The 15,000-nt window shown below is 53.8% G+C and overlaps 2 non-coding genes across 2 annotated transcripts; both read left to right on the top strand.

The window, feature by feature from the left end:
• Positions 1-10,879: 10,879 nt before the first annotated feature.
• Positions 10,880-12,718, top strand: LOC145654669 (18S ribosomal RNA). The gene has a single exon (XR_014120875.1). It is a non-coding gene; the product is annotated as an 18S ribosomal RNA (ribosomal RNA).
• Positions 12,719-13,600: 882 nt separating this feature from the next.
• Positions 13,601-13,754, top strand: LOC145654662 (5.8S ribosomal RNA). The gene has a single exon (XR_014120868.1). It is a non-coding gene; the product is annotated as a 5.8S ribosomal RNA (ribosomal RNA).
• Positions 13,755-15,000: the final 1,246 nt, after the last annotated feature.

The raw sequence follows: 15,000 nt of genomic DNA, 5'->3' as shown, positions 1-15,000 counted from the left end.
TTATTTAAAAGGTCGAATGGCCTGAAAATGTGTGCCCAGGCCCAGAGCTACTTTGCTGGGCATGACTGTGTGACCTCTTGGGCCTGGAAGTCAGGTTGTAGTATTATTAAAAAAAAAAGGGTCAAACTGCATGGTCCGCCCAGGCCCAGAGCTACTTTGCTGGGTATGATTCTGTGACCTCTTGGGTCTGGAAATGTGGTACTTTGAATGATTAAAAGAGTGAAACGGTCTGAAGTGTGCGCAGGTGTAAAGCAACCTTGCTAGGCATGAAGGTGTGACCTCCAGGGCCTGGAAGTCTGGTGGTAGTAGTAGTATGATTTAAAGGCACAAAGTGATTGAAGTGTGCCCAGGCCCAGATCTACTTTGCTGGGCATGACTGTGTTTGACCTCTTGGGCCTGGAAGTCTGGTAGTAGTAGTAGTAGTAGTAGTAGTAGTAGTAGTAGTATGATTTAAAGGTACAAAGTGAATGAAGTGTGCCCAGGCCCAGAGCTACTTTGCTGGGCATGACTGTGTTTGACCTCTTGGGCCTGGAAGTCTATTTCTAGGCTTATATAAAGGGTCAAACTTCTTGAAGTGTGCCCAGGCCCAGAGCTACTTTGCTGTGTATGACTGTGTGACCTCTTGGCCCTGGAATTCTGGTGGTAGTAGTAGTATGATTTAAAGGCACAAAGTGAATGAAGTGTGCCCAGGCCCAGAGCTACTTTGCTGGGCATGACTGTGTTTGACCTCTTGGGCCTGGAAGTCTGGTAGTAGTAGTAGTAGTAGTAGTAGTAGTAGTAGTAGTAGTATGATTTAAAGGTACAAAGTGAATGAAGTGTGCCCAGGCCCAGAGCTACTTTGCTGGGCATGACTGTGTTTGACCTCTTGGGCCTGGAAGTCTATTTCTAGGCTTATATAAAGGGTCAAACTTCTTGAAGTGTGCCCAGGCCCAGAGCTACTTTGCTGGGCATGACTGTGTTTGACCTCTTGGGTCTGGAAGTCTGGTGGTAGTAGTAGTAGTATGATTTAAAGGCACAAAGTGATTGAAGTGTGCCCAGGCCCAGAGCTACTTTGCTGGGCATGAATGTGTTTGAACTCTTGGGCCTGGAAGTCTGGTAGTAGTAGTATGATTTAAAGGCACAAAGTGATTGAAGTGTGCCCAGGCCCAGAGCTACTTTGCTGGGCATGACTGTGTTTGACCTCTTGGGCCTGGAAGTCTGGTGGTAGTAGTAGTATGATTTAAAGGCACAAAGTGATTGAAGTGTGCCCAGGCCCAGAGCTACTTTGCTGGGCATGAATGTGTTTGAACTCTTGGGCCTGGAAGTCTGGTAGTAGTAGTAGTAGTAGTAGTAGTAGTAGTAGTAGTAGTAGTATGATTTAAAGGTACAAAGTGAATGAAGTGTGCCCAGGCCCAGAGCTACTTTGCTGGGCATGACTGTGTTTGACGTCTTGGGCCTGGAAGTCTGGTAGTAGTAGTATGATTTAAAGGTACAAAGTGAATGAAGTGTGCCCAGGCCCAGAGCTACTTTGCTGGGCATGACTGTGTTTGACCTCTTGGCTCTGGAAGTCTATTTCTAGGCTTATATAAAGGGTCAAACTTCTTGAAGTGTGCCCAGGCCCAGAGCTACTTTGCTGGGCATGACTGTGTTTGACCTCTGGGGCCTGGAAGTCTGGTAGTAGTAGTATGATTTAAAGGCACAAAGTGATTGAAGTGTGCCCAGGCCCAGAGCTACTTTGCTGGGCATGAATGTGTTTGAACTCTTGGGCCTGGAAGTCTGGTAGTAGTAGTATGATTTAAAGGCACAAAGTGAATGAAGTGTGCCCAGGCCCAGAGCTACTTTGCTGGGCATGACTGTGTTTGACCTCTTGGCTCTGGAAGTCTATTTCTAGGCTTATATACAGGGTCAAACATCTTGAAGTGTGCCCAGGCCCAGAGCTACTTTGCTGGGCATGAATGTGTTTGAACTCTTGGGCCTGGAAGTCTGGTAGTAGTAGTATGATTTAAAGGCACAAAGTGATTGAAGTGTGCCCAGGCCCAGAGCTACTTTGCTGGGCATGACTGTGTTTGACCTCTTGGGCCTGGAAGTCTGGTAGTAGTAGTATGATTTAAAGGCACAAAGTGATTGAAGTGTGCCCAGGCCCAGAGCTACTTTGCTGGGCATGAATGTGTTTGACCTCTTGGGCCTGGAAGTCTGGTGGTAGTAGTAGTATGATTTAAAGGCACAAAGTGAATGAAGTGTGCCCAGGCCCAGAGCTACTTTGCTGTGCATGACTGTGTTTGACCTCTTGGCTCTGGAAGTCTATTTCTAGGCTTATATAAAGGGTCAAACTTCTTGAAGTGTGCCCAGGCCCAGAGCTACTTTGCTGGGCATGACTGTGTTTGACCTCTTGGGCCTGGAAGTCTGGTGGTAGTAGTAGTATGATTTAAAGGCACAAAGTGATTGAAGTGTGCCCAGGCCCAGAGCTACTTTGCTGGGCATGAATGTGTTTGAACTCTTGGGCCTGGAAGTCTATTTCTAGGCTTATATAAAGGGTCAAACATCTTGAAGTGTGCCCAGGCCCAGAGCTACTTTGCTGTGCATGACTGTGGTTGACCTCTTGGCCCTGGAAGTCTGGTGGTAGTAGTAGTATGATTTAAAGGCACAAAGTGAATGAAGTGTGCCCAGGCCCAGAGCTACTTTGCTGGGCATGAATGTGTTTGAACTCTTGGGCCTGGAAGTCTGGTAGTAGTAGTATGATTTAAAGGCACAAAGTGATTGAAGTGTGCCCAGGCCCAGAGCTACTTTGCTGGGCATGACTGTGTTTGACCTCTTGGGCCTGGAAGTCTGGTGGTAGTAGTAGTATGATTTAAAGGCACAAAGTGATTGAAGTGTGCCCAGGCCCAGAGCTACTTTGCTGGGCATGAATGTGTTTGAACTCTTGGGCCTGGAAGTCTATTTCTAGGCTTATATAAAGGGTCAAACATCTTGAAGTGTGCCCAGGCCCAGAGCTACTTTGCTGTGCATGACTGTGGTTGACCTCTTGGCCCTGGAAGTCTGGTGGTAGTAGTAGTATGATTTAAAGGCACAAAGTGAATGAAGTGTGCCCAGGCCCAGAGCTACTTTGCTGGGCATGAATGTGTTTGAACTCTTGGGCCTGGAAGTCTGGTAGTAGTAGTATGATTTAAAGGCACAAAGTGATTGAAGTGTGCCCAGGCCCAGAGCTACTTTGCTGGGCATGACTGTGTTTGACCTCTTGGGCCTGGAAGTCTGGTGGTAGTAGTAGTATGATTTAAAGGCACAAAGTGATTGAAGTGTGCCCAGGCCCAGAGCTACTTTGCTGGGCATGAATGTGTTTGAACTCTTGGGCCTGGAAGTCTATTTCTAGGCTTATATAAAGGGTCAAACTTCTTGAAGTGTGCCCAGGCCCAGAGCTACTTTGCTGGGCATGACTGTGTTTGACCTCTTGGGCCTGGAAGTCTGGTAGTAGTAGTAGTAGTAGTAGTAGTAGTAGTAGTAGTAGTAGTAGTAGTAGTATGATTTAAAGGTACAAAGTGAATGAAGTGTGCCCAGGCCCACAGCTACTTTGCTGGGCATGACTGTGTTTGACCTCTTGGGCCTGAAAGTCTATTTCTAGGCTTATATAAAGGGTCAAACTTCTTGAAGTGTGCCCAGGCCCAGATCTACTTTGCTGGGCATGACTGTGTTTGACCTCTTGGGCCTGGAAGTCTGGTAGTAGTAGTAGTAGTAGTAGTAGTAGTAGTAGTATGATTTAAAGGTACAAAGTGAATGAAGTGTGCCCAGGCCCAGAGCTACTTTGCTGGGCATGACTGTGTTTGACCTCTTGGGCCTGGAAGTCTATTTCTAGGCTTATATAAAGGGTCAAACTTCTTGAAGTGTGCCCAGGCCCAGAGCTACTTTGCTGTGTATGACTGTGTGACCTCTTGGCCCTGGAATTCTGGTGGTAGTAGTAGTATGATTTAAAGGCACAAAGTGAATGAAGTGTGCCCAGGCCCAGAGCTACTTTGCTGGGCATGACTGTGTTTGACCTCTTGGGCCTGGAAGTCTGGTAGTAGTAGTAGTAGTAGTAGTAGTAGTAGTAGTAGTAGTAGTAGTATGATTTAAAGGTACAAAGTGAATGAAGTGTGCCCAGGCCCAGAGCTACTTTGCTGGGCATGACTGTGTTTGACCTCTTGGGCCTGGAAGTCTATTTCTAGGCTTATATAAAGGGTCAAACATCTTGAAGTGTGCCCAGGCCCAGAGCTACTTTGCTGGGCATGAATGTGTTTGAACTCTTGGGCCTGGAAGTCTGGTAGTAGTAGTATGATTTAAAGGCACAAAGTGATTGAAGTGTGCCCAGGCCCAGAGCTACTTTGCTGGGCATGACTGTGTTTGACCTCTTGGGCCTGGAAGTCTGGTGGTAGTAGTAGTATGATTTAAAGGCACAAAGTGATTGAAGTGAGCCCAGGCCCAGAGCTACTTTGCTGGGCATGAATGTGTTTGAACTCTTGGGCCTGGAAGTCTGGTAGTAGTAGTAGTAGTAGTAGTAGTAGTAGTAGTAGTAGTAGTATGATTTAAAGGTACAAAGTGAATGAAGTGTGCCCAGGCCCAGAGCTACTTTGCTGGGCATGACTGTGTTTGACGTCTTGGGCCTGGAAGTCTGGTAGTAGTAGTATGATTTAAAGGTACAAAGTGAATGAAGTGTGCCCAGGCCCAGAGCTACTTTGCTGGGCATGACTGTGTTTGACCTCTTGGCTCTGGAAGTCTATTTCTAGGCTTATATAAAGGGTCAAACTTCTTGAAGTGTGCCCAGGCCCAGAGCTACTTTGCTGGGCATGACTGTGTTTGACCTCTGGGGCCTGGAAGTCTGGTAGTAGTAGTATGATTTAAAGGCACAAAGTGATTGAAGTGTGCCCAGGCCCAGAGCTACTTTGCTGGGCATGAATGTGTTTGAACTCTTGGGCCTGGAAGTCTGGTAGTAGTAGTATGATTTAAAGGCACAAAGTGAATGAAGTGTGCCCAGGCCCAGAGCTACTTTGCTGGGCATGACTGTGTTTGACCTCTTGGCTCTGGAAGTCTATTTCTAGGCTTATATACAGGGTCAAACATCTTGAAGTGTGCCCAGGCCCAGAGCTACTTTGCTGGGCATGAATGTGTTTGAACTCTTGGGCCTGGAAGTCTGGTAGTAGTAGTATGATTTAAAGGCACAAAGTGATTGAAGTGTGCCCAGGCCCAGAGCTACTTTGCTGGGCATGACTGTGTTTGACCTCTTGGGCCTGGAAGTCTGGTAGTAGTAGTATGATTTAAAGGCACAAAGTGATTGAAGTGTGCCCAGGCCCAGAGCTACTTTGCTGGGCATGAATGTGTTTGACCTCTTGGGCCTGGAAGTCTGGTGGTAGTAGTAGTATGATTTAAAGGCACAAAGTGAATGAAGTGTGCCCAGGCCCAGAGCTACTTTGCTGTGCATGACTGTGTTTGACCTCTTGGCTCTGGAAGTCTATTTCTAGGCTTATATAAAGGGTCAAACTTCTTGAAGTGTGCCCAGGCCCAGAGCTACTTTGCTGGGCATGACTGTGTTTGACCTCTGGGGCCTGGAAGTCTGGTAGTAGTAGTATGATTTAAAGGCACAAAGTGATTGAAGTGTGCCCAGGCCCAGAGCTACTTTGCTGGGCATGAATGTGTTTGAACTCTTGGGCCTGGAAGTCTGGTAGTAGTAGTATGATTTAAAGGCACAAAGTGAATGAAGTGTGCCCAGGCCCAGAGCTACTTTGCTGGGCATGACTGTGTTTGACCTCTTGGCTCTGGAAGTCTATTTCTAGGCTTATATACAGGGTCAAACATCTTGAAGTGTGCCCAGGCCCAGAGCTACTTTGCTGGGCATGAATGTGTTTGAACTCTTGGGCCTGGAAGTCTGGTAGTAGTAGTATGATTTAAAGGCACAAAGTGATTGAAGTGTGCCCAGGCCCAGAGCTACTTTGCTGGGCATGACTGTGTTTGACCTCTTGGGCCTGGAAGTCTGGTGGTAGTAGTAGTATGATTTAAAGGCACAAAGTGATTGAAGTGTGCCCAGGCCCAGAGCTACTTTGCTGGGCATGAATGTGTTTGAACTCTTGGGCCTGGAAGTCTATTTCTAGGCTTATATAAAGGGTCAAACATCTTGAAGTGTGCCCAGGCCCAGAGCTACTTTGCTGTGCATGACTGTGGTTGACCTCTTGGCCCTGGAAGTCTGGTGGTAGTAGTAGTATGATTTAAAGGCACAAAGTGAATGAAGTGTGCCCAGGCCCAGAGCTACTTTGCTGGGCATGAATGTGTTTGAACTCTTGGGCCTGGAAGTCTGGTAGTAGTAGTATGATTTAAAGGCACAAAGTGATTGAAGTGTGCCCAGGCCCAGAGCTACTTTGCTGGGCATGACTGTGTTTGACCTCTTGGGCCTGGAAGTCTGGTGGTAGTAGTAGTATGATTTAAAGGCACAAAGTGATTGAAGTGTGCCCAGGCCCAGAGCTACTTTGCTGGGCATGAATGTGTTTGAACTCTTGGGCCTGGAAGTCTGGTGGTAGTAGTAGTATGATTTAAAGGCACAAAGTGATTGAAGTGTGCCCAGGCCCAGAGCTACTTTGCTGGGCATGAATGTGTTTGAACTCTTGGGCCTGGAAGTCTATTTCTAGGCTTATATAAAGGGTCAAACATCTTGAAGTGTGCCCAGGCCCAGAGCTACTTTGCTGTGCATGACTGTGGTTGACCTCTTGGCCCTGGAAGTCTGGTGGTAGTAGTAGTATGATTTAAAGGCACAAAGTGAATGAAGTGTGCCCAGGCCCAGAGCTACTTTGCTGGGCATGAATGTGTTTGAACTCTTGGGCCTGGAAGTCTGGTAGTAGTAGTAGTAGTAGTAGTAGTAGTAGTAGTAGTAGTATGATTTAAAGGCACAAAGTGCTTGAAGTGTGCCCAGGCCCAGAGCTACTTTGCTGTGCATGACTGTGTTTGACCTCTTGGCTCTGGAAGTCTATTTCTAGGCTTATATAAAGGGTCAAACTTCTTGAAGTGTGCCCAGGCCCAGAGCTACTTTGCTGTGTATGACTGTGTGACCTCTTGGCCCTGGAATTCTGGTGGTAGTAGTAGTATGATTTAAAGGCACAAAGTGAATGAAGTGTGCCCAGGCCCAGAGCTACTTTGCTGGGCATGACTGTGTTTGACCTCTTGGGCCTGGAAGTCTGGTAGTAGTAGTATGATTTAAAGGCACAAAGTGATTGAAGTGTGCCCAGGCCCAGAGCTACTTTGCTGGGCATGAATGTGTTTGAACTCTTGGGCCTGGAAGTCTATTTCTAGGCTTATATAAAGGGACAAACTTCTTGAAGTGTGCCCAGGCCCAGAGCTACTTTGCTGTGTATGACTGTGTGACCTCTTGGCCCTGGAATTCTGGTGGTAGTAGTAGTAGTAGTAGTATGATTTAAAGGTACAAAGTGAATGAAGTGTGCCCAGGCCCAGAGCCAGGCCTGGGCAGCAGGGGGCGCTCCTGGCCATGCCCAGCGAGTTTCGTGCGAATCGGACCTGGTCCGGAAGAGATACGAAGGGAAAACTCATTACTCGTCGGGGTGGCACATCCAGGCTCTCGACCCTCCCAAAGCGTCCGACCAGGGTGCACCCTGCCGGGCATGGTTAGCCGCCAGCCCCCTTCCTGGAGGTCTGGTTGGCACGGGGTTTTGATTTATCGGTTTCATATCTCTGGGCTCCTTGGGAGCAGAAAGTCGGTTGAGGGCCCTTTGGAAAGAGCCGGGGCTGCCGTTTAACGCTGTCCAAGCGGCAGGCGAAGCGCACCCACCGTTTTTACGCTATGATTTTTTAAAACCGCCGGGGCGGCAAACACAGGGCCGGTCGGGTTTGAAGACGAATATCTCTTCGGCCCTTGGGAGGAGAGAAGCAGCGCGGGTCACCTTTGAACGCGCTCGCTGCCAGGAACGTCTGGCGTAAAAGTTTCGTGGGAATCGGACGTTCCTAGGCTGAGAAGCGAGCGCCCGCCCTCGGGCGGTCGGGGGCCCCTTTCTCATTCCCCGTCTGGGCTAAAAATACGAGGTCGGACCCGATGGACTCGGGAGACTGGAGAGTACCAGGGAGACCCTGGAAGCAGGCGACCCGACCCACGCTTCGCTGTCTCCTCGGCCCTCGGGAGTAGAAGCGCGGGGACGGTGGCGTGGGCAGCAGGGGGCGCTCCTGGCCATGCCCAGCGAGTTTCGTGCGAATCGGACCTGGTCCGGAAGAGATACGAAGGGAAAACTCATTACTCGTCGGGGTGGCACATCCAGGCTCTCGACCCTCCCAAAGCGTCCGACCAGGGTGCACCCTGCCGGGCATGGTTAGCCGCCAGCCCCCTTCCTGGAGGTCTGGTTGGCACGGGGTTTTGATTTTTCGGTTTCATATCTCTGGGCTCCTTGGGAGCAGAAAGTCGGTTGAGGGCCCTTTGGAAAGAGCCGGGGCTGCCGTTTAACGCTGTCCAAGCGGCAGGCGAAGCGCACCCACCGTTTTTACGCTATGATTTTTTAAAACCGCCGGGGCGGCAAACACAGGGCCGGTCGGGTTTGAAGACGAATATCTCTTCGGCCCTTGGGAGGAGAGAAGCAGCGCGGGTCACCTTTGAACGCGCTCGCTGCCAGGAACGTCTGGCGTAAAAGTTTCGTGGGAATCGGACGTTCCTAGGCTGAGAAGCGAGCGCCCGCCCTCGGGCGGTCGGGGGCCCCTTTCTCATTCCCCGTCTGGGCTAAAAATACGAGGTCGGACCCGATGGACTCGGGAGACTGGAGAGTACCAGGGAGACCCTGGAAGCAGGCGACCCGACCCACGCTTCGCTGTCTCCTCGGCCCTCGGGAGTAGAAGCGCGGGGACGGTGGCGTGGGCAGCAGGGGGCGCTCCTGGCCATGCCCAGCGAGTTTCGTGCGAATCGGACCTGGTCCGGAAGAGATACGAAGGGAAAACTCATTACTCGTCGGGGTGGCACATCCAGGCTCTCGACCCTCCCAAAGTGTCCGACCAGGGTGCACCCTGCCGGGCTAAGAGAACAGCCAGGTGAACCCTGGAGGTTCCGAACTCCAGACCCCTGGACCCGACGGCTCAGTCCGCCTCAGGTGCACTACAGAGGTCCTCGGGCTGTCCCTGAGTGCATTAAAACGGAAATCAGAATTACTCCCCCGGGTGGCACTTCCAGGCTCTCGACCCTCCCAAAGTGTCCGACCAGGGTGCACCCTGCTGGGCATGGTTAGCCGCCAGCCCCCTTCCTGGAGGTCTGGTTGGCACGGGGTTTTGCAAATAGGTCCCGTCGGGTATATGGGAGAGCAAAGAGAATCAATGGGGTCCAAGCACTAAATTCATCCAGTGGCGTTCTCTGGAAGCCCAAGGGGAGTCCGAGGGGTGTTCGGCCGGCAAGGGGAGCTCTCCCTCGGACACATGATCAAACGCCTGTCCCCTACCGGAAAGTGGTGTGCTCTGGATGCCCCCCCCCCCCCCATCCCCCGAGGGGGGTGCTTATCCCGCGAGGGGAGCCCTCCTCGGGTTAAGTGAACCATCATGCCGATTCCCCTATGGAAGTGGGCACATCCAGGCACACAGTCTGCTTTGCTCTCCCCGACCCGAGTGCGTCTGTTGGGCTGAGTGTACGCCCAGGCAACTGGATCCAATGGCTCAGTCCGCCGCAGCGTGCTTCGACGATGGGTCGTACAGCCATGCCACCAGGGTGGGCGTGTTTGTAAATGTACCAGTGGATTCTCGTCGGCCTGCCACATCCATGGTATCGACCCACCAGGCCTGTCCGACCAGGGGTTGACCCTGGACGGGCACGGTCTGTGGTTTGGCCCTTGTCCTAGATGAAATCGGGCACGGGGTTTTCTGGCCAGGTACCATCGGGTTACTGGGAGAGCGGCTTCGGTCTCCAGGTGAGACCAATGGTGAAGCAGCACGAGGCAATGGAGAGCATGCAAAGCGATGGGGAAGCCATGCACGGCAATGGCCACGAAAAAAAAAAAAAAATCACCACGGAAGGAACGTGAAGAACAAGGAGGAGTGTAGTGACACTGCCCAAAGCTGCCCGGTGTTGCAGGGGTCTATTGGTGTGTTGCTTCCTTGTTTGGTAGAGTGGAGTACCAGACCCGCCAGGGGTAGGCAAACCATTCCCCCTACGGTAAGTGAGGAGCCAGCCATTTGACGAGCGGGTGTCCACGTGTACGGGTGCGAGCGCTATCCCCCCACACGGGGTTAGGCCACGGCCTTAGGTGGACGTCTGCCGACCAGCCCCGGCTGATCCAGAACTTCTGATGTGGAGAGCGGTTTTGACAGATCCTCCCTGGTTCTAGCGGGTCAAGCCTCTGATGGGGGGTGGGGGTTATTTGTAACCCATCCCAGAACTCTCTGGGGGAGACTCAGACGGCCAGTCTGTCTACTCAGTTGTCCTATACTGGTGTCTGTGGTTTGGGAGGAAGGGAGTGCCCTGCTTTGTTGGCCTCCTCTTCAAACCTACCTGGGCCCACGAATCACTCTTCTTGGTTACATCACGAAACGTAGGTTGAGCGAGGCTAGGGGGGAGGGAATTCGACGAGGTCTTTCCCTTGTCCCCCCACCAGCGGCCCACGAAAATCAAAACGGCGTGAAGAGAGGGAACGCCGAAAGCACCTGGAGTCGGCCGTCCGCACCTCCGGAGGAGGTGGACGGGGTACGGTGCGGGCATGACCGGATGGGACAGCTTTGCATCAAGGTGAGAGGTCGGCGTCCGAAGGCCAGAGGGCGGTGCGCGAGCACGTTTACACTGGCCGCGGAAGCTGTCCTGGGTAGCCCTGTATGGCGTCTGGACCTGACGGCGCACGCACTTACAACCCGCTGCTTCCTAGCCCCCGGAAGGGGAGGCGGATGTCACTCGTGGTTCATCCCAGACCACGGTGCAAACTACCTGGTTGATCCTGCCAGTAACATATGCTTGTCTCAAAGATTAAGCCATGCAGGTCTAAGTGCACACGGCCGGTACAGTGAAACTGCGAATGGCTCATTAAATCAGTTATGGTTCCTTTGATCGCTCCACACGTTACTCGGATAACTGTGGTAATTCTAGAGCTAATACATGCAAACGAGCGCTGACCCTTCGGGGGATGCGTGCATTTATCAGACCCAAAACCCATCCGGGGGGCTCGGGCCCCCCGGCCGCTTTGGTGACTCTAGATAACCTCGGGCCGATCGCGCGCCCTCCGCGGCGGCGACGTCTCATTCGAATGTCTGCCCTATCAACTTTCGATGGTACCATAGTCGGCTACCATGGTGACCACGGGTAACGGGGAATCAGGGTTCGATTCCGGAGAGGGAGCCTGAGAAACGGCTACCACATCCAAGGAAGGCAGCAGGCGCGCAAATTACCCATTCCCGACACGGGGAGGTAGTGACGAAAAATAACGATACAGGTCTCTTTCGAGGCCCTGTAATCGGAATGAGCGTATCCTAAACCCATGGGTGAGGACCCATTGGAGGGCAAGTCTGGTGCCAGCAGCCGCGGTAATTCCAGCTCCAATAGCGTATATTAAAGTTGCTGCAGTTAAAAAGCTCGTAGTTGGATGTCGGGAGTGGGCTGGCGGTCCGCCGCGAGGCGTGCCACCGCCTGTCTCAGACCCTGTCTCCCGGTGCCCCCCGGATGCCCTTGGCTGGGTGTCCGGACGGGGCTCGGAGCGTTTACTTTGAAAAAATTAGAGTGTTCAAAGCGGGCCCGCTTCTCGCCTGAATACCTGAGCTAGGAATAATGGAATAGGACTCCGGTTCTATTTTGTGGGTTTCCTGAACCAGGGCCATGATTAAGAGGGACGGCCGGGGGCATTCGTATTGCGCCGCTAGAGGTGAAATTCTTGGACCGGCGCAAGACGGACGAAAGCGAAAGCATTTGCCAAGAATGTTTTCATTAATCAAGAACGAAAGTCGGAGGTTCGAAGACGATCAGATACCGTCGTAGTTCCGACCGTAAACTATGCCGACCCGCGATCCGGCGGCGTTATTCCCATGACCCGCCGGGCAGCGTGAGGGAAACCACGAGTCTGTGGGTTCCGGGGGGAGTATGGTTGCAAAGCTGAAACTTAAAGGAATTGACGGAAGGGCACCACCAGGAGTGGAGCCTGCGGCTTAATTTGACTCAACACGGGAAACCTCACCCGGCCCGGACACGGAAAGGATTGACAGATTGATAGCTCTTTCTCGATTCTGTGGGTGGTGGTGCATGGCCGTTCTTAGTTGGTGGAGCGATTTGTCTGGTTAATTCCGATAACGAACGAGACTCCGGCATGCTAAATAGTTACGCGGCCCTCCGCGGTCGGCGTCAAACTTCTTAGAGGGACAAGTGGCGTTCAGCCACGCGAGATGGAGCAATAACAGGTCTGTGATGCCCTTAGATGTCCGGGGCTGCACGCGCGCCACAATGGTTGGATCAGCGTGTGCCTACCCTACACCGAGAGGTGCGGGTAATCCGCTGAACCCCATTCGTGATGGGGACTGGGGATTGCAATTATTCCCCATGAACGAGGAATTCCCAGTAAGCGCGGGTCATAAGCTCGCGTTGATTAAGTCCCTGCCCTTTGTACACACCGCCCGTCGCTACTACCGATCGGATGGTTTAGTGAGGTCCTCGGATCGGCCCCGCCGGGGCTCCTCGCGGGCCTTGGCGGAGCGCCGAGAAGTCGATCAAACTTGACTATCTAGAGGAAGTAAAAGTCGTAACAAGGTTTTCGTAGGTGAACCTGCGAAAGGATCATTAACGGGTAACGCTGTCCGGCGTGCCTCCTCTCCCGACCCCCTCGACTTCGCCGTCCCCCCGCGTCGGGGCCCAGGGTCGAAAGGGTCTTCGGGGTTGCTGTTACACGTGGTCGCTTGCAGGTCAGGCTGGACAGAAGGCATAAAGGAGGAGCCTAGTCCCTCCCACCCCTTCCTCGTCCTCCGCCTCTTCCTCCGCGTCGTCCTTCAGCACCCCCCCCCCGCAGGCCCCGGTATTCTCTGGGTTCCAGCGCGAGAGACGCGTCGTTCAAAAAACTCGGCGTCCCCGCTCGTCGGGCGAAGGCCGGTTTCCCCTCACCTTGCCGGCAGGAGAAGCGCCTGCGAGTCGAGCGGGTCGTACGGGTCCGTCCCGCGCCCTCCCTCTCGCTCGCACGGCCGCTGCCTCCGTCCACCGCGAGGGGTTTTCCTATTTTGTTGTCCTTGTCATTCATCCCCGTCCCCTTGCTCGCTGACGAGCGGACTTTCCGGGGGGGGTTGCGAGCGCTGCTCCTCGTGGGGCAGGCCATGGCCCTTCCTGTGTTCGTCCGCCCACCGGCGTCCTGGGGCGTGGTGGTGGTGGGTGGCGCAGCCGGTTCCCCTGCTTCTCTCTCTCAGAAAGGAGTCTCAGGGGGACCCCCGGCAGGTACCTAGGGCTTGGCCCACGCTACGTGAGTTCCACCCCTTTCGAGGGGTCGGACGGGGCGGGCGCGGAGGGCCGCGGTTCAAAGACTGACTCGTCTGCCACGTGGGGCGTGTGGGCAAAGCGCAACCCCGCGCCCGTTTCAACACTCGCAGACGGGGGCGCCTGACCGGTTGGTGAAACCTTTTAAACCTGTCTTTGTAGTCGTGGTGAAAGACCTAAACTGAGCCTGAAATAAAAGAGTACAACTCTTAGCGGTGGATCACTTGGCTCGTGCGTCGATGAAGAACGCAGCCAGCTGCGAGAACTAATGTGAATTGCAGGACACATTGATCATCGACATTTCGAACGCACATTGCGGCCCCGGGTCCATCCCGGGGCTACGCCTGTCTGAGGGTCGCTATTCCTATCTGTCGGACCTGCCTTCTCAGGCGGGACCGCGGTTGGAGGTTCGTAGGTGGGGGGGTGCCCCCTGGCCTCCGTCTTCCTAAAAGCAGACGGTTCCCGGTCGCTGTCTCGGTGAGATCCGGTCGGTGGGTTCGCTGCGGTTGAGTGCCCGTTCTCCGTGCACAAGCTTCTCCTCCCCCGCTTCGGTTCGTTTCGGTTCGTTTCGGCTCCGCTCCTGGCCTGGCCAGGAACGTGGTCCCCTGCGCCCGAGAAAGAAGCGAGCGTGGCTGCCGGTGGGTTCTCTCCGCTTTGGCTGCCCACGTTTTCGCTTCTTTTCTCACCCCCTGCGCAGGCGGATCACGGAAAGGTGTCTGTTCTGTTCCGTTACGTGCGCGAGCGGAGGGAGGTTGTTGTTACATGCGTTCCCCCCCCCCCTCCCCCGGTGGGGGGGGTGGGGGGGTCGGGGTTCGGGTGGCTCTGCCTCTGGCGTTTTCCTTACGGGCCGACCTGTCCGTGGCACGTCCGTGACGTCCCGACCTGTGTCCTCGTTAGCCCGGGTGAAAAGGGACTCGTCCCCTAACCCGGCGGTGTTCACGCTTCTGGGCAACCCTCCAGAGCGAACTCGGGAGCGACCTCAGATCAGACGAGACAACCCGCTGAATTTAAGCATATTACTAAGCGGAGGAAAAGAAACTAACAAGGATTCCCTCAGTAGCGGCGAGCGAAGAGGGAAGAGCCCAGCGCTGAATCCCCCGTCCGGGTGCGGGCGAGGGGAATTGTGGCGTATGGAAGTCTGTTTTCTTCCTGGCGCGGGCCGGGGGCCTGAGTCCTTCTGATGGAGGCTCAGCCCGTGGACGGTGTGAGGCCGGTAAATGGCCCCAGCCCCGCCAGGGTAGCGGTCTTCTCGGAGTCGGGTTGCTTGGGAATGCAGCCCAAAGTGGGTGGTAAACTCCATCTAAGGCTAAATACCGGCACGAGACCGATAGCGAACAAGTACCGTAAGGGAAAGTTGAAAAGAACTTTGAAGAGAGAGTTCAACAGGGCGTGAAACCGTTAAGAGGTAAACGGGTGGGGTCCGCACAGTCTGCCCGGGGGATTCAACCCGGCGGTGAGGCCGTCCCTGTCGCGCGAGTGTGCTCCGCTTCCAAACCCCCGGCGTTCCCCCTTCGGGGGGTCGCGTCGGGGGCGGCGGGGCCGCCGCGCGGCGCGGGTCTCGGCCGCCGTCGGGCGCACTTCCTCCGAGGCGGTGCGCCGCGACC

This window comes from Electrophorus electricus, unplaced genomic scaffold (genome assembly GCF_041902795.1).
Source record: "Electrophorus electricus isolate QZ-2024a unplaced genomic scaffold, ASM4190279v1 Scaffold144, whole genome shotgun sequence".
In the NCBI taxonomy this organism is placed as follows: Eukaryota; Metazoa; Chordata; class Actinopteri; order Gymnotiformes; family Gymnotidae; genus Electrophorus; species Electrophorus electricus.
This window is presented reverse-complemented; position numbering and strand designations above follow the sequence as displayed.